This window comes from Bombina bombina, chromosome 2 (genome assembly GCF_027579735.1).
Source record: "Bombina bombina isolate aBomBom1 chromosome 2, aBomBom1.pri, whole genome shotgun sequence".
In the NCBI taxonomy this organism is placed as follows: Eukaryota; Metazoa; Chordata; class Amphibia; order Anura; family Bombinatoridae; genus Bombina; species Bombina bombina.
In genome coordinates, this window is record NC_069500.1 from 775015504 (window position 1) to 775040694 (window position 25191).

At 39.8% G+C, this 25191-nt stretch overlaps 1 protein-coding gene across 1 annotated transcript in view; it reads left to right on the forward strand.

The window, feature by feature from the left end:
- The window catches only part of ARHGEF18 (Rho/Rac guanine nucleotide exchange factor 18), a 794779-nt gene that overhangs the window by 213301 nt on the left and 556287 nt on the right, over positions 1–25191 (forward strand). The window lies entirely within an intron of this gene.

The window sequence follows — 25191 nt, forward strand, 5'->3', positions numbered from 1 at the left end:
ATGAAATTTTTATTTCAATAAATTGTTATTGGTTTTTATACAACAAAAAGGAAAAGAAAAAATCTATCATATAGGTACATGGCATAAATGACAAGGTAATTGTACAGTTTATAATCAGTTATAAATAATTTGGGCAGAGAGGGGGGGAAAAAAAAGAGAGGAACGAAAAAAGAAAGAAAACCGAATAGGGATGTAAAGGTTTCTTCTGGCCGGCTCCTCCCTGTCCAACTAGACCTATTTCAAACCCATATCAACCAGGGACTAAGGACCTACTTTTCATTTCTGAGTAGGAAATCCATGGTTCCCATATCTGGAAGAATCGGTCCTTAGAATCTAAAAAGTCTGCAGCAGAACCAGACATCTGGTATATATATATTCAATTTTGTTTTCCACAATCTTGAAATCTACAATGGAAGTTTTCCAAAATCTTGCAATACATAGTCTTGCAGCAGTGCAGACATTAAATATCAATGTATGTGTGTGTTTAGGTAGGGAATTGATAGGGTAATGTAATAATGCGGTGTGTGGAGAGAGCTGGATTTCTGAGTCGAGAACCCTAGATAATAAATCTGAAGTTTTTTCCAAAATGTGTGTTATATGCAGTGGCGTCACTAGGGGGGGGGGCGGGCCGCACCCGGGTGACATCCTCCAGGGGGTGACACCAAAAAAAAAAATTTTTTTTTTTTTTTTTAATTTTATTGAAATTCAAAGAAATACAATGTTGAGATGCATAGATTATTTTATTAGAGGCTGGCATTTGTGAACATTAGTGGGACTGGGGAAGTTGTAGACACACAATTTTTTTGCCCCTTGAGCCAGTGCTGCAATTTCAACAAATAGTTTTCCCGGCTGCTTTTGCTTATTTGTACTTTGCTCCTCCCCTGCCCAATTTCACTATGAATGTTGTGGGTGTGCCGTGGGGCTTGCAAAGTTGCGCTGCTAGCCTAAACCTGCCTGCCTATCTGTGCTCACTGCTCAGTGACATGCGGCCCAGGGCTGTGCACTGACAGACTTGGAACAGAGTCAGAGAGCAGAATTTTCATAGTTTGTGCGCCTAAACCTTTTCTTCAGTGATTTATCTTAGAGTGCTCTGTTTATCTTTCATTTGATGTTCTGCTGAGCCAGGGAGCAGCTCTAGGCATGAGCTTCATAATTAATGCAGTGCAGTTTACATATTTAGTATGTGTGTGTCTGAGTTTTTGTGTGTCTCAGTGTTTTTGTGTGTGTGTTTTTGTGTGTGTGTCTGAGTGTGTTTCCGAGTGTTTGTGTGTGCATCTGAGTATGTTTTTAAGTGTGTCTGAGTGTTTGTATGTGTGTTTGCCTGTGTTTTTGTGTGTGTCTGCTTTCTGGGGGGGGGTGACACCATGACTTACCGCACCGGGTGACACCAACCCTAGTGACGCCACTGGTTATATGAGAGCATAACCACCACAGTTTTTCCAGCTAAAAGTGGGGCCTTATTTTAGTGGATGGGTGAATTCCCTATTTAGATTTGATTCCCATTTAGTCATAAAACCTGGTTTTGGGAGGGTAAGGGGGCTAATAATGAGTGGGTATAGTAGGTCAATGATTTGCTTAATTTTAAGTTTGGCTAGACAGATCCCATCCAAACGAGTGTCTGTGAAGTTTGTGTTTTTTCCTAAAGTTTTTTTGTATCATCGATTTAAGCTGCAGGTAATGATACCAGCATTTATTTATTTATTGTCAGAGGGGTTCAGTCCCAAGTAGTGTGTGTAGATAAGTATAGAATTCAATTTAATGACGTCTGCTATTCTATAGAGACCTCGATTTGCCCATTTATCAAGTAAAAATTGTTTTCCAGAGGAAAAAGGAGCTGATTTTCTCATATGTGAATTGTGTGAGTTATAGTTAAATACATTTTCCAGGAGGAGGGGTGATCCCCTTTTTCAATCCATAATAGATGGTCTATGCCTCTATGGAGTGGAGGGACAACATTTTAGTTTCCAAAGAGATCCACAGAGCATCCCCCCCCGTTATGCCAAAATTTGGCTTGTGATAATCTGGCTGAGTAGTAGTATGAAATTAAGTCTGGGGCTCACAGTCCCCCCGACTCCTATGACAGATCATAACTTTACTGTTGATTCAGTGCCTACCCTTTCCAAAATAAAATTTATAAAGGTATTTTTTAGCTCTGAAATTTTGATAGATATCGGAAGGGTTCTAAAGAGATAAAGGATTTTTGGTAAGATAGTCATCTTAAGGGCCGCAATATGACCATACAAAGAAAGTTTTAAATGATTCCACTTTTCTGACTTCCTTATTGTTAAAATAAGGGGTTTCTAGTTAAGGGTATACAGGTCTCTTAAATTGCTAGAAATATTAACTTCAAGGTATTTAATACTTTTTTTGCCCAGATGAAGTCGAAATTGAGTTCAATTAGTTTCTTAGTATGTGGGGGGATCATTATTCCAATGCCTTCACATTTCCCTTGATTAATTTTGTATCCCGAGATGTCAGAGAAAGAGCGAATGAGATTATAAAGAATCAGTAGAGAGATTAAAGGTTTTGTGATTGTGAGAATAAGGTCGTCTGCAAACAGGGAAAGTTTATGCGAGGTGTCACCAACTGTTATTCCCGAAATATCCAGGTTACTATGTATTCGGGCTGCTAACGGCTCAATGCAAAGGGCAAACAGGAGAGGGGAAAGGGGACATCCTTGTCTAGTTGCATTATTTATGTCTATGTTATTGGACTTGTATCCCGTATTTTTTATAAATGCCATGGGGAAGAATAAATAGCTTGTATTGCTGTTAAAAAATTACCCTTAATTCCAAAATGTTGTATCATTTGAATGAGGTATGTCCAATTAACCCTATCAAATGCCTTCTCTGCGTCCATTGCTAGAAGCAGAGTAGGCATTCCATTCTGAGTAGAAATGTCAATTAGGTAAATGAGTTTAGGAATGTAATCCGAGGCCTCCCTTCTCAAAATAAATCGCACCTGATCCAGGTCCACCAGGTGTGGTAATAAATGACTAAGCCTATTTGCTAAAATATTTGTGAAAATGTTTACATTCTGATTGATAAGGGAGATCAGGCGATAATTTCCGCATTGGAGTTTACTTTTTCCCGGCTTGGGGACTACTGTGATTCTAGCCGTCAAAAAATCAGGGGGGACAGGGTGGTCCTTAAGGATGTAATTACAGAAAGAAACCAGATGAGGGAGGAGTACAGATGCAAAAGTTTTGTAATAGCTGCTTGAGAATCCGTCAGGACCTGGAGCTTTAGATATTTTTAGTTTTTTAATAACTCCCAAAACTTCCTGTAGGGAGATATCTGCATTGAGAGAATCTGATTCGTCCTGTGTTAATGAAGGGGAGGGGCATTCCAAAAGGAAGGAGTGTATCTTAGATTGGAGTAATTTGTTATCAATAGCTATAGCGATGTTATATAATTTTTGATAATATTTATCGAAAGTTTCAGCTATTTCTATGGGATTGATGGTGGGAGAACCTGTTTGTGTTTGTATCTGCGAAACAGCCGAGACTCTGGTTATGTCTTTAAGTTTGTTAGCTAGTAGCCTATCCGGCTTATTCGCCAACACAAAGTACTGGGAATCTACCTGGTGGATAGAGCGTTTGGCATTTTTGGTAAGGATATTATCTAATTTGGCTCATTTGTTTACCAATTTTGGTGGAATAGATGATTTGGGGGAGCATCTGTGTTGAAGTTCAAGGCCTTTGATTTCTGCTTTTAATTTGGAATGGAGTTGGTTGTTATTTTTCCTAACTATACTAGCTTCTTTAATAAGGGCTCCTCTAATATATGCTTTGTGAGCTGCCCATTCTATGAGGGGGTTATCTGTAGAGTTTTTATTAATAGACATATATGATTGGATATGTTCAGTGATCTTTTGGAGGATTAAACTGTCTTTTACTAATGTCGGATCGCAGGTCAAGGATCTGTGTCTGTTGGGATTTACCAGTCCTGTTAGCATCGTTTTGACCAGCGAGTGGTCTGACCAAGTGCAACTTTGTATATGAGATGACAGCAAGAGAGGTTTCAGAATTTGTCTAATCAATATATAATAGATCGTAGAGGACAATTTGTAAGCATGTGAAAAAAAAGTATAGTCCCTAACCTGTCTGTTTGAAACACTCCAACTATCTAGGAGGTTGTGGTCAAGCATAAAGTCACTTAAAATATTACTCTTTCTATTTCCCTTTTGTCCTGGAGCCAAATCTGACCTATCTAGAGTTTTGTCTGATACTAAATTACAATCTCCTCCAATTATTGATCTATATTGTTTCCAAGAGGCCAACTCTTGGTTTAATTTAGCAAAAAACGGGGCAGGGCTATCGTTTGGGGCATAAATATTCCAAATAACAATTGAGGTACCAGATAAACTGCCTCTAAGAAAGAGAAATCTACCTAAAGGGTCTTTAATCACTTCCTCCTCTTGGAAATTGAGAGAGCCATGGAGTAGGATCGAAACTCCACAATGGTTTTTTTTAACAGTGGCATGATATTGTTCCGGATATTCTTTATCCCATGTCTTAGGAGTTTGTTCTCTGGTAAAATGCGTCTCCTGTAACAATATAATGTGTGCTCTTGTTGATTTATATTCCATCAGGGTTTTTTTCCTTTTAATGTTAGAGTGGAGTCCTCTAACATTATGAGTAATTATATTTATGGACATTGAGGTGAGAGCATGCAATTTTAAACAACATTCCAAATTACTTCTATGATCAAATGTGCATAATTACCTTGGTATCTATTGTTTGAAGGCATACCTAGGTAGGTTCGAGAGCAGCAGTGCTTTACTGGAAGCTATCTGCTGATTGGTGGCGGCACTGTGCCTCTTGTCATTGGCTCACCCAATGTGCTCAGCTAGCTTCCAGTGGTGCATTGCTGCTCCATCAACAAAAGATACAAAGAGAATGAGGCAAAATTGTAAGTTGTATGCTCTGTTTTAATCATAAAAGAAAAATTATGGGTTCTGTGTTCTATTTGAATGCCCATTTAAAGGGATATTCTGGTACAGTTATAGAAAGCTTTATTTTTTAAACAAACCGACAATGATTGGACCATATATGCACATATGCCTGATTTTCATAAACTCACCAGCTATATCCTCATCTTGAGTGACACAGGAGCACAACCTTTAAATTATTAATCTAATTTTTTTATATTTTGCGTAGTACAAAATGTTTTCAGCTGTTAATTTTTTTAGAAACATTGTCATATACATAATGCACATATAACAACTACTTGATATTTCTTTACAAAATAATTTTAGATGTGTAGTCTGAGGAGGGCAGCATATGAAAAAGACACTGGATTAGCTTCAATAAAACCTATTTGTGAAATGAATTTATGCTGCAGGAAAAACTGGCAGCAACATAACTTGAGAATTGTGGAACTCATAAACATTTGTACCCTCCCTAATCACAGCCACGAGTTAAGAGTTCTTTCTCAAAATTTTTGACTTTTCCGTGCATGGAATGAGTTCCAGTCCACTCCCAAGCATTCTAAGATCACAACAAAATGCCTTTAAAGCCTTACAGGGTAAATTAATTTAAACAGAAAAAAATACACTCTCTATACAACAGTTTACTCTAACAAACACCCAAATGAAAAATGAAATAAAAATGTTACAACTGCATAACCATTGAAATAGCGAGATACAACTTCAATATAAAATACATCACAGAGTCTTTATGAATTCTGTGTGCTTGGTGGAGATTGATCACGCACCCAGGAACCCCCACGGTCAGCACCCTGCTCTATCTGCGAGGTCTCTAAGCCACCTCTCGTTCTATCCAGTGAGACTACTTTTCTATAACAAAACAAATATGGGAATATTCTACACTTACGGATATTTAGGACACTTTTGATTTTAGTAACCGTAAATATCTAAATTAAACTTGCATGATTCAAATAGAACTTGGAATTTTAAACAACTTTCCAGATTACTGCCATTATACATTTTTGCTCAGTCTTTATTTAAGCACACATTTAGAGACATCAGCATAGCTTCTACTAAGCATGTGCAAGAGTTCGCAGTGTATACATATATGAGTCTGTAATTGGCTGATGGCTGTCAAATGGTACATTAGGTACAGTGGCACAGAGTGGTGTATTTAGGTGTGTGTGTCCTCTGGATTTAGGCCATTTTTGGCCATATCATTTTTTTGGTCTGGGAGTAATGTGACTTTTTTTTCGCTGCATTTTCAAATTAAATGTTCACCAGCCAGGGCTTGTAAAAAGCTTATTTTGTAGTCTGGGGGAAAAAAACTCAATTCTGAAACCAATATAAATGGTATCCCAACCAAAACTACATAAAAACCAACAGCCAGCAGTGTAATGGTGTAGTATCATTACACAGTTAATAAAAAGAACTGCATTGCATATAATCATATAATTTGAAACCCATCACTATCTTTTAGTAATATATTTTAGAAAACACAAGTAATTAAAAGAATATAATTTTATCAGACTCACTAAAATAAATTATCTAAAACCAACATCATGCAATTACTTTACAGTACCACACACTCCAGTGCATTCATTTACACCTTACTCATTTAACTATGAAATAGAAAGTAAGAGTGAAAGACTTGGATATTGGAAGGCAAAGCTAAGACAGCTCTTGACTCCAGATTGGCAATCAACTGTCTGCATTCTGCAACAATATGCATTAATAAAAAAAAAAAACTTAATGGGGTGTTATTGTAAGGATATGTTAGGAGGGATAAAGGATTTAAGGCATTAAAGCCTAGTGCTGAATTAGACACTATGTGGATAATATAAAGTAGAGGAATTATTAAAACACTTTATTAACATATATACTGAAATAGACGAACAAGATCAAATTGGATCATCAGAGAAATGGGTATATGTCTTCCATTACTCTATATTACACAAATGAATGATCCAAACGAAAATTTAAAAACAGGCTTAAAAATGGGCATGCGTGGTCGGACAGGGCATAAGGATACCCACAATTATCAATATATGGCATGTAATATAGGTTGCAGCAAATTCATTCAATGCATACAGGTCTATGCGCTCAAAGGCGTCCTCCTACATGCGTACTGCTGGGATTGAACCCAGTCAGCCGATTGCTAGCTTAAAGCCCTATATCTTAATCACATACCAAGCACATCAAAGTGAAGAAATATATCATACTGGTATCATACTGTTTAAGCATACCATGCACATCAAAGTGAAGAAATATATCATACTCATATCATATTGCTTAAGCATACCGTGCACATCAAAGTGAAGAAATATATCATACTGGTATCATACTGTTTAAGCATACCATGCACATCAAAGTGAAGAAATATATCATACTCATATCATATTGCTTAAGCATACCGTGCACATCAAAGTGAAGAAATATATCATACTGGTATCATACTGTTTAAGCATACCATGCACATCAAAGTGAAGAAATATATCATACTCATATCATATTGCTTGAGCATACCGTGCACATCAAAGTGAAGAAATATATCATACTCATATCATATTGCTTAAGCATACCGTGCACATCAAAGTGAAGAAATATAACATACTTGTATCATACTATTTGACACTTGCATTCAAAACTTCAATCTAAAATCACTAGTTATTATATTATCGCATACGCTATATGTCTATGCCCAGACATCCACATTCATAATGTTGCTAAATTCACTCTCAGTGTATATATTCTTACTGAGATAGTTGGTTTAAACAACTATATAATTAGAACATTCATTCAAAGTTAGTGTTAGCGAATACTATGCTGGTGTCAGAATTATCTTTCATTCAATATAGCGTTATAGATAGTAGTTGAGTATTAGCGGTTAACTATTTCAAATTGATTAAACTCAATAGCGGCAGCTCAGCGGTACCAAAACCGCTACAGATGGTCTATTATATCATTAATTATGGTGATACAAAGTATCTTAGACAGCTATTGTTAGTCGAGGGTTCAAGGGCCCCCACGCTCGTGTCAAGGCCACGCCCACCGATGCTTTTCGTCACTAATACGTGACTTCGTCAGAGTATAGGGGCTGGCCCAGCCCTTCAGTCCATCTTTTCTAGTCGGACGTTGCCATAGCAATGTGGTTGTTTGCGGAAGTGTTTACCCGCTGTAGAATGGCTATCATTATAATCATATTTCTAACCAACTCCTATTGAAAATAGGCTTTGCCACATATATTTGGAAAAAAATTGCATATATATATACACATGTCCATGAATGGTATTGTTATAAATATTATATGGGCACACGATCATTGTGTTTGATCTTACACGATAATCCTTACAGTGGGAGGTTATATTAATTATTTACGCAAGAGTTTTGTAGTTTATATATCCAAGAAGATATAAATGTTATTTATTTTATTAACATGTTTCTTTCTATATTAGCCTGTGTGGCAAGCGTCACCATTGATGAGAGGATTGTTAGCATTATATAACTCACAGAGTGTGAACTTAATGTTAAATCTCAATTGATGTTTACTAGATATAACACATGTATAAAATACGTTTTGTCCATCTATCATTGAAGATGGTACTTTTTCCAATCATGTCGAAAGGTGACTATGAAATACAGAAGATGTGAAATGTTTTAGTAACTGCAAGAGAACAACTAATCAGAAAATGACACATACTCAAAAATGTGTATTATTATGACCTATTTGTTATAGAGCCTGATATTGTTATCCCTTTTACATCAGCTGCATATTATTGCTTACATTTAATGTAAATCAGATTCTATAATTGTCATACTATGTGTACAAACAGAACAAGGGGATCAAGAACAAGATGCCTCTTATTATCCAAGCCTTAAAGGGATAACAATATCAGACTCTATAACAAATAGGTCATAATAATACACATTTTTGAGTATGTGTCATTTTCTGATTAGTTGTTCTCTTGCAGTTACTAAAACATTTCACATCTTCTGTATTTCATAGTCACCTTTCGACATGATTGGAAAAAGTACCATCTTCAATGATAGATGGACAAAACGTATTTTATACATGTGTTATATCTAGTAAACATCAATTGAGATTTAACATTAAGTTCACGCTCTGTGAGTTATATAATGCTAACGATCCTCTCATCAATGGCGACGCTTGCCACACAGGCTAAAATAGAAAGAAACATGTTAATAAAATAAATAACATTTATATCTTCTTGGATATATAAACTACAAAACTCTTGCGTAAATAATTAATATAACCTCCCACTGTAAGGATTATCATGTAAGATAAAACACAATGATCGTCTGCCCATATAATATTTATAACAACTATACCATTCATGAACATGTATATATATGCAATTTTTTCCAAATATATGTGGCAAAGCCTATTTTCAATAGGAGTTGGTTAGCGATATGATTATAATGATAGCCATTCTACTGCGGGTAAACACTTCCGCAAACAACCACATTGCTATGGCAACGTCCGACTAGAAAAGATGGACTGAAGGGCTGGGCCAGCCCCTATACCCTGACGAAGTCACGTATTAGTGATGAAACGAGTCGGTGGACGTGGCCTTGACACGAGCGTGGGGGCCCTTGAACCCTCGACTAACAATAGCTGTCTAAGATACTTTGTATAACCATAATTAATGATATAATAGACAATCTGTAGCGGTTTTGGTACCGCTGAGCTGCCGCTATTGAGTTTAATCAATTTGAAATAGTTAACCGCTAATACTCAACTACTATCTATAACGCTATATTGAATGAAAGATAATTCTGACACCAGCATAGTATTCGCTAACGCTAACTTTGAATGAATGTTCTAATTATATGGTTGTTTAAACCTCAGTAAGAATATATACACTGAGAGTGAATTTAGTAACATTATGAATGTGGATGTCTGGGCATAGACATATAGCGTATGCGATAATATAATAACTAGTGATTTTAGATTGAAGTTTTGAATGCAAGTTTCAAATAGTATGATACAAGTATGTTATATTTCTTCACTTTGATGTGCACGGTATGCTTAAGCAATATGATATGAGTATGATATATTTCTTCACTTTGATGTGCATGGTATGCTTAAACAGTATGATACCAGTATGATATATTTCTTCACTTTGATGTGCTTGGTTTTTGATTAAGATATAGGGCTTTAAGCTAGCAATCGGCTGACTGGGTTCAATCCCAGAAGTACGCAGGTAGGAGGACGCCTTTCAGCGCATAGGCCTGTATGCATTGAATGAATTTGCTGCAACCTATATTACATGCCATATACTGATAATTGTGGGTATCCTCACGCCCTGTCCGACCACACATGCCCATTTTTAAGCCTGTTTTTAAATTTTCTTTTGGATCATTTATTTGTGTAATATAGAGTAATGGAAGACATATACCCATTTCTCTGATAATCCAATTTGATCTTGTTCGTCTATTTCAGTATATATGTTAATAAAGTGTTTTAATAATTCCTCTACTTTATATGGGGTGTTATTGTAGGCTGATCCTAATTACATTTATTTATGTCCTGGGAATCATGAGGAAAATGTAAAGCATGTCTCCTATCTCAAAACAAAGCATTTATACTGTAAGGATACCATCTCATTATTCGGCTCAATATGGTATGAGCCTTATGTGTCTACTAGGACTCCTGCCTGGACTAGGTAGAACTCTCATGAACTGGGCAAATACACTTTTTTTTTTGTAATATATCTTTTTATTATTTTTCAATAAAGAAAAAATGTTCTCATACATTTACAGCATATGTCAAATGTAAACAATAGCTACTTATAAATCAGGAATATCAATACTTAAAATCATAATATTTGCAGACACCGTGGATGACCAAAATTTACAAAGGTTGTCAGACCAGACCAACAGATAGCTTTACAATGATAATAAGATTACAAAGAAATAAAAAATAGAAAAGAGAAAATCTTTGTACAGTTGCATTCAGTTCAGTACCTTAATGATGGGCTCATCCGCCCTGCTCCCAAATAAACACCACATCAGCGATGAAACTTTGCTTACCTATATATGTATAGTGTATTTTTTCTAGTTCAAGTACATGGTTCACTTCCCTGACCCACATATCATATGATGGCACTTCTGCCTTCTTCCAGAACCTTGGTATCAGACGCCTAGCGCAGTTAAGCATGACATGTAGTAGTTTTTTCCGATATATGCAAGCCACTACTTGGAGATTGCCTAGTAAGATCAGGCTTGGGGAAAGATCAAGGGGCATCCCCAATACCTTACTGATCTGTTTATTTATTCTGTTCCAATATGGCTTAAGGGGTGGGCACTTCCACCATATGTGGGAGAGGGTACCAACTTCACCGCAGTGTCTCCAGCAAAGGGAAGAGGAATTAGGGAAAATACTATGGAGCCTATGTGGGGTTAGATACCATCTAAAGAGCAGCTTTAAATTAGTCTCTACTAAGGTTAATGATAGGGATGATTTTTTAGTTTCTAGAAAAATACGGCCCCATTGAGCATCTGTCAATGTTATATCCAACTCCTTTTCCCACCTCGTGATATATGCAGGCCTCCTGGCGGGGAAGGATCCCCTTAGTAGCTTATAAATTATAGAGATATGTGCTTTGCTCATGGAAGGGGTTGTGCACAGAGTTTCAAATGGTGTTAGAGGCCTAGTTAAATTAGCTTTGTGTGGGCTAGAAAAAATAGCATGCCTAGCTTGCAGGTATGGGAACCAGAGGTGGAATGGGGAGCCTATGGATTGGCTTATCTCTGCTTGTGAACGCATCAGGCCATTATGTAGTAACATATGTGTAGGTATATTGGAGGATACACCTGCTAATTGTGGTATCTGAATGGAGTGAGTCTGTAATAGTAGAGGATTATTGAGTAGAGGAGAAAGGGGGGAGATTGGTGTAGAAATCAGTTTATCCTCCACTAAGTGTTTGTCCCATGTGCGCAGCGTGGCTGCAGTATAGTAATTACTCCAAACATCTTGGGACCTAGATCTATGTGGGATCCAGCACTGATCTCCCAAATCTAACCCACCTGCCAAATAAGATTCTATCTGCACCCAGGGTTTGTCTGTTAGTGAGTGTTTCCAGGCGACTATTCGTGCCAGGTGTGTCGCCTTGTAGTAATGAACCAAGTTGGGGGAACCTAGACCTCCGTCCTCTCTATTCAAGAACAACGTGTCTCTAGTTACTCTAGGTCTTTTATGTGACCAAATGAACTGGTCAAATCTTTTTTGTTGTTTCAGAAGGTATTGTATAGGGAGGTCTAAAGGAAGGACTTGGAATAGGTAAAGGAATTTGGGAAGAATGTTCATTTTTATTGCATTAATGCGCCCCATTCAAGAGAGGTGGCCCTGTTTGTGCCAGGTTACTAAAGATGTATCTGTTGCTACTTGAAGGGGAACATAATTAAGGGTAAATAGTTCTGTATGGATAGGAGATATATCAATCCCTAAGTATTTAATTTTCGAAGTTATCTGAAAGGAGGTGTGAGTTTTAAGATAGTGTGTGTCCCCTTCGTCTAAGTGTACTTCTCCATGTTGATTGAAAATTTGGAGACCCGCTTATATTCCTCAAGCTCGTCGAGCAGGGCTGGAAGGGAAAGCGTAACGTAAATATGATATCGTCCGCGTATAGCAGACATTTTTGATGGATCTCTCCGAAAGAGACACCTTGTATGAGAGGATTACTCCTTACCCTAGCAGCAAGCGCCTCCACTACCAGTGCAAACAGCAGAGGCAAGAGGGGACACCCCTGTCGTGTATCATTATTTATATTAATTCTTTAAGAGATTGTGCTATTCGCATTAACATATGCGACTGGGTTACTATAGAGGGCTTTAATGCGCGATATCATTACTTGTGAAAAGCCGAACTTTGACAGGGCAGACCAGAGAAAATCCCAGTCCACCCTGTCAAAGGCCTTCTCGGCATCAGAAGAAAGCAGAACGAGGGGCGATTTGGAATTTGTAGCCGACAATAAGGTATTCAGAACTCGGATGGTATTCTCCTTAGCTTCCCTACCCGGTATAAAGCTGACCTGGTCAGCATGTACAAGATATGGTAAATGTTTGCTGATTCTCGTGGCCAGTAATTTAGCGTACAACTTGATGTCTACATTTATTAGGGATATAGGGCGGTAATTAGTAACCTTATCTGGGGATTTGCCTGGTTTAGGAATCACTGAGATAGTGGCTGCAAGAAGCGTGGATGGGAGGTGGGTACCTAGGTCAAAAGAGTTATACATTTCGAACAGGTGCGGGCCTAAAAGGGATTTGAACAGATGGTAGAATTTAGGAGAGAAGCCATCGGGGCCAGGGGCTTTCCCCTATGGGAGATCCCTAATAGCTAACAGAACCTCCTGTACTGTGAATTGTGTGTCTAACGCCTCGCTCTCTAAATTTGACAAAGATGGGAGTTGGGCCTGTTCCAGTTATCTATTGATACGATTAAGCTTATCTTCTGAGTGGGTGTTTGGGAGATTATATAAAGCGGCGTAGTATGTCGCGAATTGGTTAACAATTGCGGTGTTGCTATTATGGACATTCCCTTCGGAGTCCGTGATTTTAGCTATATAATTTTTAAATTTCTTTTTCTTCAAAGATCTCGCTAGTAGGCGTCCTGCTTTATTATTTTCGATAAAAAATTTCGATTTGGATGTAAGTGCCCTCATATGTGCGTTCTTAATTAAATAATGGTTTAGCGCTTCTCTAGCCTGCTGGGATTTCTGCAGCAAGAGTGGTGATCTGGGGTCTCGTTTTAAAGCGCTGTCGCAGGCCTTAAACTCAGATGAGAGGAAGTCAAACAAGGCTGCCCGTTGCTTACGTTGCCTATGTGTGTGGCCCATGATTTCTCCTCTAATGTAGCATTTGTATGCTTCCCAGTTAGTGACAGCTGAGGTATCTATGGAGCTATTGAATGAGAAGAATTCAGAGGATTTTTCGGCCAGGTCAGTGGTTATAACGGGGTCTAAGAGGATTTGGTCATTTAGCTTCCAATATTGTTGATGACGTGGCTTGGCGGACCACAAGAACGTGGAACAAACCATGCTATGGACTGACCAAGAGGTGTGGTGAAGCCTTGAGTCTATAAGCGAGGTAAGCAACTGTTGCTCACAAAAAATATAGTCAAGGCGGGTATAGGAGCGCTGGGGATGTGAGAAAAATGTAAAGTCCCTAGTGTTAGGGTGTGTAGTTCTCCAGGTGTCAAAGAGAGGGATGTTATTGATTGCTTGCCAGTTGGCTCTAATCTGAGAGTTCCTGATGTAAGACCTGCCTAGTGACGTGTCTAACATGGGATTGACTGGAAAATTAAGGTCCCCACCAAGGAGTATCGGGCCTTTTGAGATGTCTATAGTCTGGTTAACCACTGTGCGAAAGAAGGAGGGCTTGAGGCAGTTGGAGGCGTACATATTTACCAAAGTGATGGGTCTACCATAGTATAACCCTGTTATAATTATAAAGCGACCTTCTTTGTCTAAGTGTTTATTCAATAATTCAAAGGAGGAGCCTTTCCTAAATGAGATGCAGACTCCGTTATGCTTAGTCGGGCCAGAACATAAAAAGTGTTGGTCATAGTATAGCTTTGAGAGAGTGGGTTCACTGGATTTTTTAAAATGGGTCTCTTGTATCATAATAATGTCGATTTTCTTTTTATAGAAATCGTGGAAGGCTATTGAGCGCTTCTGTGGGGAAAGAAAACCTTTAACATTTTGTGTGGAAAGTCTGAACTGACTAGGCTGATGGTGTCGTGGCATAATACAGTAAACCTTAAAATCTTAACAGTTACTAGCCAATACAGTCTAATTCAGTGTGTTGTATCCTGAGGGCTGTAAAATTCAACAAATAAAGAACAGTTCAACAAATGCAAAAAAGAATTTATGCTTACCTGATAAATTACTTTCTCCAACGGTGTGTCCGGTCCACGGCGTCATCCTTACTTGTGGGATATTCTCTTCCCCAACAGGAAATGGCAAAGAGTCCCAGCAAAGCTGGCCATATAGTCCCTCCTAGGCTCCGCCCACCTCAGCCATTCGACCGACGGACAGGAGGAAATATATATATAGGAGAAACCATATGGTACCGTGGTGACTGTAGTTAGAGAAAATAATTCATCAGACCTGATTAAAAAACCAGGGCGGGCCGTGGACCGGACACACCGTTGGAGAAAGTAATTTATCAGGTAAGCATAAATTCTGTTTTCTCCAACATTGGTGTGTCCGGTCCACGGCGTCATCCTTACTTGTGGGAACCAATACCAAAGCTTTAGGACACGGATGAAGGGAGGGAGCAAATCAGGTCACCTAAACGGAAGGCACCACAGCTTGCAAAACCTTTCTCCCAAAAATAGCCTCCGAAGAAGCAAAAGTATCAAATTTGTAAAATTTGGCAAAAGTGTGCAGTGAAGACCAAGTCGCTGCCTTACATATCTGGTCAACAGAAGCCTCGTTCTTGAAGGCCCATGTGGAAGCCACAGCCCTAGTGGAGTGAGCTGGAAAGAGGTTGCCGTCCGGAAAGAGCTGGAAAGAGCTGGAAAAGAGGTTGCTTGATCCTAACCAGAGCCTGAACAAAAGCTTGAACATCTGGCACAGCTGCCAGTCTTTTGTGTAGTAAGACAGATAAAGCAGAGATCTGTCCCTTTAGAGAACTTGCAGATAATCCTTTCTCCAAACCTTCTTGTAGAAAGGAGAGAATCTTAGGAATTTTTATCTTATTCCATGGGAATCCTTTGGATTCACACCAACAGATATATTTTTTCCATATCTTATGGTAAATTTTTCTAGTCACAGGTTTTCTGGCCTGAACCAGAGTATCTATAACAGAATCTGAAAACCCACGCTTTGATAAAATCAAGCGTTCAATCTCCAAGCCGTCAGTTGGAGGGAGACCAGATTTGGATGTTCGAATGTACCCTGAACAAGAAGGTCCTGTCTCAAAGGTAGCTTCCATGGTGGAGCCGATGACATATTCACCAGGTCTGCATACCAAGTCCTGCGTGGCCACGCAGGAGCTATCAAGATCACCGAGGCCCTCTCCTGATTGATCCTGGCTACCAGCCTGGGAATGAGAGGAAACGGTGGGAATACATAAGCTAGGTTGAAGGTCCAAGGTGCTACTAGTGCATCTACTAGAGTCGCCTTGGGATCCCTGGATCTGGACCCGTAGCAAGGAACCTTGAAGTTCTGACGAGACGCCATCAGATCCATGTCTGGAATGCCCCATAATTGAGTTATTTGGGCAAAGATTTCCGGATGGAGTTCCCACTCCCCCGGATGGAATGTCTGACGACTCAGAAAATCCGCTTCCCAATTTTCCACTCCTGGGATGTGGATCGCAGACAAGTGGCAGGAGTGATCCTCCGCCCATTGAATTATTTTGGTCACTTCTTTCATCGCCAGGGAACTCTTTGTTCCCCCCTGATGATTGATATAAGCAACGGTCGTCATGTTGTCTGATTGGAACCTTATGAATTTGGCCTTTGCTAGATGAGGCCAAGCTCTGAGAGCATTGAATATCGCTCTCAGTTCCAGAATGTTTATTGGGAGAAGAGACTCTTCCAGAGACCATAGACCCTGAGCTTTCAGGGATTCCCAGACCGCGCCCCAGCCCACTAGACTGGCGTCGGTCGTGACAATGACCCACTCTGGCCTGCGGAAGCTCATTCCCTGGGACAGATGGTCCAGGGTCAGCCACCAACAGAGTGAATCTCTGGTCTTTTGATCTACTTGAATAATTGGAGACAAGTCTGTATAATCCCCATTCCACTGTTTGAGCATGCACAGTTGTAATGGTCTTAGATGAATTCGTGCAAAAGGAACTATGTCCATTGTTGCAACCATCAATCCTACTACTTCCATGCACTGCGCTATGGAAGGACGAGGAACAGAATGAAGCACTTGACAAGAGCTTAGAAGTTTTGATTTTCTGACCTCTGTCAGAAAAATCCTAATTTCTAAGGAATCTATTATTGTTCCCAAGAAGGGAACTCTTGTTGACGGGGACAGAGAACTTTTTTCTTTGTTCACCTTCCATCCGTGAGATCTGAGAAAGGCTAGAATGATGTCCGTATGAGCCTTTGCTTTTGACAGGGACGACGCTTGTATTAGAATGTCGTCCAAGTAAGGTACTACTGCAATGCCCCTTGGTCTTAGAACCGCTAGAAGGGACCCTAGCACCTTTGTGAAAATCCTTGGAGCAGTGGCTAATCCGAATGGGAGGGCCACAAACTGGTAATGTTTGTCCAGAAAAGCGAACCTTAGGAACTGATGATGTTCTTTGTGGATAGGAATATGTAGGTACGCATCCTTTAGATCCACGGTAGTCATAAATTGACTTTCCTGGATGGTGGGTAGAATCGTTCGAATAGTTTCCATTTTGAACGATGGTACCCTGAGAAATTTGTTTAGGATCTTCAAATCCAAAATTGGTCTGAACGTTCCCTCTTTTTTGGGAACTACGAACAGATTGGAATAAAATCCCATTCCTTGTTCCTTTATTGGAACTGGGTGTATCACTCCCATCTTTAACAGGTCTTCTACACAATGTAAGAATGCCTGTCTCTTTATTTGGTTTGAGGATAAGTGAGACTTGTGGAACCTTCCCCTTGGGGGTAGTTCCTTGAATTGCAGGAGATAACCTTGAGAAACTATTTCTAGCGCCCAAGGATCCTGAACATCTCTTGCCCAAGCCTGAGCAAAGAGAGAGAGTCTGCCCCCCACCAGATCCGGTCCCGGATCGGGGGCTACTCCTTCATGCTGTTTTGTTAGCAGTGGCAGGCTTCTTGGCCTGCTTACCCTTGTTCCAGCCTTGCATTGGTTTCCAGGCTGGTTTGGGTTGTGAGGCATTACCCTCTTGCTTAGAGGATGCAGAATTAGAGGCTGGTCCGTTTCTGCGAAAGGGACGAAAATTAGGCTTATTTTTAGCCTTAAAAGGCCTATCCTGTGGAAGGGCGTGGCCCTTTCCCCCAGTGATGTCTGAAATAATCTCTTTCAATTCTGGTCCAAATAAAGTTTTACCTTTGAAAGGGATGTTAAGCAATTTTGTCTTGGATGACACATCCGCTGACCAAGACTTTAGCCAAAGCGCTCTGCGCGCCACGATAGCAAACCCTGAATTTTTCGCCGCTAATCTGGCTAATTGCAAAGCGGCATCTAAAATAAAAGAGTTAGCCAATTTAAGTGCGTTAACTCTGTCCATAACCTCCTCATATGGAGTTTCTCTACTGAGCGACTTTTCTAGTTCCTCGAACCAGAACCACGCTGCCGTAGTGACAGGAACAATGCATGAAATTGGTTGTAGAAGGTAGCCTTGCTGTACAAAAATCTTTTTAAGCAAACCTTCCAATTTTTTATCCATAGGATCTTTGAAAGCACAACTATCTTCGATAGGAATAGTAGTGCGTTTGTTTAGAGTAGAAACTGCCCCCTCGACCTTGGGGACTGTCTGCCATAAGTCCTTTCTGGGGTCGACCATAGGAAATAATTTCTTAAATATAGGGGGGGGAACAAAAGGTATGCCGGGCTTTTCCCACTCCTTATTTACTATGTCCGCCACCCGCTTGGGTATAGGAAAAGCGTCGGGGGGCACCGGAACCTCTAGGAACCTGTCCATCTTGCATAATTTCTCTGGAATGACCAAATTGTCACAATCATCCAGAGTAGATAACACCTCCTTAAGCAGTGTGCGGAGATGTTCTAATTTAAATTTAAATGTCACAACATCAGGTTCAGCTTGATGAGAAATTTTTCCTGAATCTGAAATTTCTCCATCAGACAAAACCTCCCTCATGGCCCCTTCAGATTGGTGTGAGGGTATGACAGAACAATTATCATCAGCGCCCTCTTGCTTTTCAGTGTTTAAAACAGAGCAATCGCGCTTTCTCTGATAAGTAGGCATTTTGGATAAAAGATTTGCTATGGAGTTATCCATTACAGCCGTTAATTGTTGCATGGTAATAAGTATTGGCGCACTAGATGTACTAGGGGCCTCCTGCATGGGCAAAACTGGTGTAGACACAGTAGGAGATGATGTAGTATCATGTTTACTCCCCTCATTTGAGGAATCATCTTGGGCAATATCATTATCTGTGGCAGTACTGTCCTTACTTTGTTTGGACGCTATGGCACAATTATCACATAAATTTAAATGGGGAGACACATTGGCTTTCATACATATAGAACATAGCTTATCTGAAGGTACAGACATGTTAAACAGGCTTAAACTTGTCAACAAAGCACAAAAAACGTTTTAAAATAAAACCGTTACTGTCACTTTAAATTTCAAACAGAAAACACTTTATTACTGAATATGTGAAAAAGTATGAAGGAATCGTTCAAAAATTACCAAGAGCTTTAACCCTTAAAATAACGGAACCGGAGCCGTTTTTAAATTTAACCCCTATACAGTCCCAGCTATAGTCTTTGCTAAGACCCAACCAAGCCCTGAGGGGAATACGATACCAAATGATGCCTTCTAGAAGCTTTTTCAGAGATTTTTAGATCCTCACACATGCATCTGCATGCCCTGCTCTCAAAAAACAACTGCGCATTAATGGCGCGAAAATGAGGCTCAGTCTATAACTAGAAAGGCCCCCTGACTGAAAAAGGTGTCCAACACAGTGCCTGCTGTTTTATAAGCGTTCCCCAAGATTATAAATGCCAATTGTTAGCCTAAATCTGAATAATATGCCCAAATAAAGCAATCGATTTAGCCCATAAAAATGTCTACCAGTTTTTTAGCCCATATTAAGCCCTTTATTCTGTTTGTTTGACTAAGAAAATGGCTTACCGGTCCCCATGAGGGGAAATGACAGCCTTCCAGCATTACACAGTCTTGTTAGAAACATGGCTAGTCATACCTTAAGCAGAAAAGTCTGCTAACTGTTTCCCCCAACTGAAGTTACTTCATCTCAACAGTCCTATGTGGAAACAGCAATCGATTTTAGTTACTGTCTGCTAAAATCATCTTCCTCTTACAAACAGAAATCTTCATCCTTTTCTGTTTCAGAGTAAATAGTACATACCAGCACTATTTTAAAATAACAAACACTTGATAGAAGAATAAAAACTACATTTAAACACCAAAAAACTCTTAACCATCTCCGTGGAGATGTTGCCTGTGCAATGGCAAAGAGAATGACTGGGGTGGGCGGAGCCTAGGAGGGACTATATGGCCAGCTTTGCTGGGACTCTTTGCCATTTCCTGTTGGGGAAGAGAATATCCCACAAGTAAGAATGACGCCGTGGACCGGACACACCAATGTTGGAGAAAACAACGAACAAAAATAAAATACTTTTGAACAGTAGTGAGAATCAAATAACAGTAACAGTCGTAAATTTCTGATTTCCTGATGTATAGGGAGTGAGAAAATAACAGGAAAAAGGGGAAAAGAGGGAAGGACAGAAAGGAAAAAGTAAGGAGTAAGAAAATCCTTGTGGGCAAGCTGAGTTAAGAAAAAGAGGAGCTGAAGTGAAGCAAGAACCAAAGAAAGAGTGAGGGAAAGTGTGGCCCGGCGGGACCCCCTCAACAGGCCGAGAGCAAGTAGGCCCAGGCCTAGAAAATACCAAACAGTATAAAATTAACATATCCGTAGAGTGTCTCTCAAGTTGGACCGATAATGTTCAGCGGTACAAAAAGTCAGTATGGGTAGTTAGTAAGCTTCACCCGTATACAAGCATATAGAACCATATACTCACAACCTCTAGCGTTCATATTCAGGTGGTTACAGTCCCTACAGGGGCCTCTTTGCTGGTAATATCGGTACAAAGCTTTTTAAGGCGTTGTTTGCTGATTACTTCAGACCAGAGTCTTCTCTGGGGCTTTGTTGGGGGTTCATTCAATTTTGAAGACTGAGGTGAAGTGGTCTCAGGAGTCGGAATGTCCAGAAGTTGGCAAAAGTCGGCAATATCTCCCGTTGATGAGCATTCAAAACGCCTTCCATTTTTAACGATCTGTATCGATACCGGGAAACCCCATCTGTATGGTATTTTGAGAGCTCGCAAGTGGGTAGTGAAGGGAGCAAATTCTTTCCTGAGTAGGAGTGTTCTGGTGGAGAGATTCTGATAGATTTGGATTTTCGCGCCCATATATGAGAAAGTGGGCTGAGTGCGTGCCAGTTTAAATATTTTCTCTCTGTCTCTATAACTTGAAAAGCACACAATAATGTCCCTTGGGGGTTGATTATCACTGGGTTTGGGCCTCAGAGACCTGTGTGCCCTCTCAATGGGTATTGGATCTATTACTCTCTGGTTGGAGATAGCGAGGGATTGAAATAGATTTTGTAGATGTTCTATGTCTTCGTTCTTTACTGATTCTGGAACTCAGCGTATAAGGAGATTGTTTCTCCGTGTCCTGTTTTCTATATCATCGATTTTATTTTCCAGCTCTGCTATTTGTGACTGCTGGTCCTCCATAGCGTGTGACATATCTGATATTTCTTGAATAATATCTTCTCTATTATCCTCTAGGGCTTCCACCCTATGACCCAGCTCATTAATATCCTTTTTCAGCTCAGCACACTCAGTCTTGATGCAGGATTTAACCTGATTAATGAGAGCTTCCATAGCCTTTAGCGTAACTGGGCCGTCTTCTGATTGCTGATGCGGGTCAGAGGGGGATACCGGCGTATTTGTGGCCTCAGGATTGTCCGAAATATCATCATCTTCACTATCTATCTGAGGTTGTTCCATTTTTTTCTTTTTATTCTCTGTGCTTTTAAAAAAGGCATTTACAGAGCCAGATCCTATGATAGGCTTATAGTTCTTTTCATTTTGATTTGCTCTGCGTTGCGCCATGTCTGCAATAGTGTAGTGGCGCCTTGTTATAGATAGACCAGTTTCAAAATATTATTGCTTTTCAGCAGTCTGTGATTGAATAATTTAAAGTGTGGGAACGGAGTTAAGTCCTGTTTGAGAAGGGTTCTGTAATATGCATCAGGTTAAAACAGTGCTATTTCCTTTGCCCCTTTACTTCAAAAATATATATGTGCTATTGGAAAGGCTTGGGGCCTCTTGAACTTTATCCCCGGTTAAGGCATTAGCTATCTGGTGCGTAGTATGTAGGCTACAAAGTTAAGGGCCATCACTGCACATTAGGATAACATATTACCAATCTTCTGGGTGATCTGTGCAGCATCCCTGTGCTCTGCGTTCATGAATGGGCGAACGCTATCATCTGCTGACCGCTGCACTTCTATTCCAGCTTTAGTTACAGGCTTCCACTGCGGCCTATGCTGCGATCGTGGTAACTGCTTTTGTCCCTTTATAGATGTTTCTGGAAACCAGTTAAAGGGTCTCCGGACCCTTCACGGATATTCAGTGGCCAGTTTCAGGCATCTATGATTATTATGTGCGGCCTGAGAGAGAATCCCGCACTAGTCACAGCAGGAGCTCTAGTTAGGTGCGGCCATTAAGCACGCCTGCACGCTCCGCCCCCCGAGCAAATACACTTTTAGCTTACTGGGTTCCCTCTGTTATGTGACTCATAGGAAGAGTTAACCCACTCCCCAATAACTAGGGAGGAGTATACTGGCTAGAAGGGTGCTAAATGAACAAACAAAGCTTGCATAAATCATGATCAAGCAGACACTTCTTCCTATCAAAAGCAGAAAAGTATTGTCACATTAGTAAAACCAAAATGATCATGTTACAGTTGTTACAATAAAGTTCTGCTTTTGTTAGGAAGAAGTATTGGCTTGATCGTAATTAATGCAGGACTGGCGTTCTGGCAATGCATTTTAGACCGGACTGACCATCATGCAACCTTAACCCCCATTGTTAAAAAAAATTAGAGCTGTGTCGTGTGCGGCCTTGTTGGTCTATGCATAAATATGCCCCTGATTAGGCAGGGAAATGAAAACAATCTTTGAATTTTTTTCAGAAAAAAAATCTACCATTAATCAGAAATTCAGAGTAAGTGTAAGTGATATCACATTATCTTTTTATTGTGTATTTGTGTATTCTGCAATTGTCCTTTAACCGTGTTTTAAAGTGAGGATAATGCTTGTAACCATTTGGCTACACACAGAGTCCGTGAATTATTATGCAATACTTTGCTAGCTCCGCTAACATGCAAGGGGTTAAATTTGTAGGTACACGCAATACTTTGCTAGCCCCGCTAACATGCAAGGGGTTAAATGTGTATGTACACTGATACACAAATGCTTTAACATTTTTCCTAACCACTACTCCTTGAGCATTATCTCTCTGCTTTATAGGCTGGCAAAAATATTGTCACTTTTAGGAGATCTGCAGACAAGTAACCCTGAATTATTTAGAGACAAGGAATGCTGTATGTAAACAGATATATGCAGTATAACTAAAGCATTTATAAAACCATAAATAACATTTTAGAAGCAGAGGTTAGCTGTATGTTGAGCAGAGTGTATACCTCCCAACTGTCCCGCATCATGGGATTGCTACGGGTTGGGAGGTCTGCCCTGCTACCGGCCCGCAGATGTTTATTCTTCTAGTTTTATGGGAGTCTAGATGCGGCTCTGCCCATAAAATGCAAAAGAGGAATTTTTTTTATTCTTCTGTATCCCAGAAAGCTTCCAGAATATATTGTGAGGTATGAGAGTGTATGTGCTTCCTTTCCATAATTCTGCTACAAGTCTTTAAGCACACAAATACAGAGTCCCCTAGTCTCTATTCACATATATAGTTAGAGAGAATAGAGGGATTTCTCATTAAAATAAGGTAACCTATACTGCAATAATACTAAAATATTACAAGTGGAGCATAACAATTGTAACTCTGTGGTACCCTAACCTTACTAGGGGAACCTGGAGTACTTCAGCCTAATATAGGTGAACAAGCTGCTTACCATAACTTTATAGTGCAGTGCTCGATTTTCCTGGGTACTATTGACATTTAGATCAGGCTGCACATTTGCACCAGAAATTTCCACACCCCCAAGATGCAGCCAGCCTAGTATAATGCATTCAAGATAGAAGACGCAGCCAACAACAGTGCAGCCAACACCTGCATCATGAGAGCAATCAGCTCCCCATGTGCCTCAATGTTGTTTGTTAATAAAGCTTAAATATCATCACTGGGTAAAATCCACTCTGCTCAAGACATCTATATATATTCCCTGCATTGGATATATCTTCAACATCCTTCCAAGAGACTGGACTACTCCCTCGTTGGCCGTGTAGCTTTCTGGGACTTATAGTGGCTGTCAACTTTCTGCCTGTGTAAATGGGGAGAACCTATGGGTATTTTAGAGGCTTCGAAGCGGAGCGCCAGGGACTAATTAAAAGGTGCCCTGTCTCCCAGTTTAATCGTTCCCTGTGTTGATCAATCTTTTTTTGTTTTTATGTATTTTTATAATAATTTTATATTAATACATTTTATGTTTTTAAATTTTATTTTATTAAATTGGTTGTTTTTTTTGTGTTTTATACCCCAAAATTTTATTTTCTGCCCTTGGTGGTAAAAGGTTTTTGAATTGTATGACTGCTACTTAGCTTAAAGTCCAAGCATAGCAGATTTTGGCGTTAAATCAATAATTCTATCTTTGTAGTATTTGGCTTATATTTGCTATAAATTGCTTGGAAACATAGATATATGGCCAGGGGTATTCCTAAAATCTCTACAACATAATTAATTTAGCTACACTAGTTTTGTAGAAATTGTTATAAAGAAAACTGCAGCAAAAAATATTTTTTTTCATTTTTCTATATTAAATTTCTATTTTATATACCTATTATTTTATTATTATTATCAGGTATTTGTAGAGCGCCAACAGGTTCTGCAGCACTATGAACGTAGGTGGTATATTAAAAATGATTACAGGGATCAAATGGGGAGAGAGGGTCCTGCTGAGAGTTGCACTGTTGTAGTTAGCTCTTATGAAGGTGAGCTACAAACAGCTGTGCCCATAGGCTTACATGCTATGGGGTTTTCGGGGATAGCAGTGGAGATAGGAAGGTTAGTGTAGGTTGTAAGCGTCCCTGAATAGTAGAGTCTTCAGGGAGCACTTGAAGCTTTTAAAACTAGGGAAGATTCTTGTGGAGCGAGGCAGAAAGTTCCATAAGATGGGAGCCAGTCTGGAGAAATCTTGTAGACGGGAATGTGAGGAGGTAACAAGAGAGGAGGAGAGTAAGAGATCATGAGCGGAGCGAAGGGGACAGGAGGGAGAGTTTCTGGAGACAAGGTCTGAGATGTAAGGGGGAGCAATGCAATTGAGGGATTTGTGTGTCAGAGGGAGAATTTTGTGTTTTATCCTGGAGGCAAGAGGAAGCCAGTG